We start from the raw sequence: 2,085 nt of genomic DNA on the forward strand, positions 1-2,085 counted from the left end.
GATGTCCGCTGACACATAGGAAAAACTGAAGTGTCTAAATCCCGCTGAGGGAAACTACCCTCGTAGTCTTGAGTTACATCACTCATGGAGGCTTCATCTTCCCACATTTCACCTGTCTGATCTAATGACCGGACCCTTGCTATCACTCGAATGCCCTGAATTACTTTGATTGCGGTGGGTGGCTTTGGGGATGGAAAGCATATCTGTTCTTTCTACCAGACCAGTGTCCTCGTTCTTCTTGTCTTGGAAGGATATCTTTTTCACGTCCTTTCCCCTCACGACTTTGGTTAGGCATGACTTTTCCTCAGCTTCTCTCTCATGATGAACTCCACTTCTCTTGTTATGGGACTTCATACATTCAAGACAAAAGATGTGGAAAAACAACAGAACTTGCCTCTGTGTGACTGGTGGGGCAATGGCTTGGGGCAAAGGAGAGGGAGGTGAGAAGAGATCTTGCAGTCCCCAGTTGCACTGGCGCCCCGGGTTAACACTGCACCCAATTTCCACCTGATGCGTCTTAGAAATCTTGGCACCGAAAGAGAAATGGCGTTTTCTGAACTGTCATCAATGCTGACCTTTACAAAAACGTCCAGAAAGAAGCAAGAAGGATTTTTCTGTCAATTTCAACCCTGTGAACTTCAGCTGGAGAGCTCTGTTCAGGGAGTGTGTTCTTCGCGAGCCTATTACAAAAATAATACAGCTACATAATTGCAAGGGGAAAACGAAATCTTATTCTCTTTCTGTGATGGCCTTGAGGGAAAATGAGAGCACATAGCAAATTCTCTGTTTAGGAAAAATAACCAGAACCTCCCCCAGATGCTGTGTAATTTAGTTGTGAGGTGCTTTGGGGAAAAAATCTATTTATCTTAAGCCCCTAAAGGAATATCTTCATGGAGCGATTATCTCATGGAAATTTATTTTAAAGAATTATTTAAAGAACATCAGTTTTTCCCATCCATTAATCAGATTTCATTTGATCTTACTTTAGTTTCTCTTTAGTTACGGGTAATTATTTTAAGACTGCTGATTGCTTGCTATAAAGGATTAGATTTTTATGCTATAAGAACATTTCAAATGATCTATTGGTCTGAATGCTGTTGGGGAGAAGGGGAGAGTTCTGGGAGGCAAATTGCTTTAAAGTCCATTGAGCTTGGCCTGGGTGGTGGCAGAGAGGAATGAGAATGGTGCTGCTCAGGAAGTTTGCTTTGGAGGGGGATATTCCTCAAATGTGCCAGAGGTTTTGAAGGAGGCTGTGCATTGAATCTCCAGAGATGGAGTGTGGGTCAATCAAGCTTGCGGAACTCGGAAGCTACTGCTTGAGTGCATGGTATACCCCATGCTTTGGTTCCTCTGGGTGTTTATACCACCATCTTCCCAGGATCCCAGGAAGAGCTCAAATGGAAGGACAATTCCTTACGTGTCTCCAGTGGTTTTCTCTAAAAGAATCACTCCACCCAATTCCCCCAAATTACAGACCAGTGTAGTCCTGAAGTGTGAGCAGAGAGGATGGGGGCTGTCAAGGCAGCCCAGATGTTATAGAGGGAAGGCAGTCTGAACGCACTTGCTGATGGTGAGACATTGAACATCAAATCACATTTATGTTCAAATCTCAGTCTTCTAACCTGTTCAGTGGGGGAAATAAGAATATGTGAACCTCAATAGGGTTATCACCAGGCATTAGTGAGATGATATACATAAAATGTTTAACCCAGTGCATAGTACATATGAACTCCTTTTATGTTATTCCTGCCGTTATTAGGTGCAATTAAGTAGGTTATGACTCATAGGGATAGAAAAAAATGTTGTCCTGTCCTGAGAATATTTCAGCCCATTGTTGCAACCACTGTGTCAATCCACGTCACTGAGGGTCTTTCTCAGATCGACTTTTCCAAGAAGGATGCCTTTCTCCAGGGACTGGTCCTTTCTGATAACATTTGGAAAGTACGTGGGATGAAGTCTCGTCACACTCATCTCTAAGGAGCATTCTGACTGTACTTATTCCCAGACAGATTTGTCCACAGTATATTCAGTAATCTTCATCAAGGCCATACTGTAAATTTGTGAATTCTTCTCCTATCAGCCTTA

This window comes from Echinops telfairi, unplaced genomic scaffold, assembly GCF_000313985.2.
Source record: "Echinops telfairi isolate 266 unplaced genomic scaffold, ASM31398v2 ScPeMD7_16;HRSCAF=60, whole genome shotgun sequence".
Taxonomy (NCBI): Eukaryota; Metazoa; Chordata; class Mammalia; order Afrosoricida; family Tenrecidae; genus Echinops; species Echinops telfairi.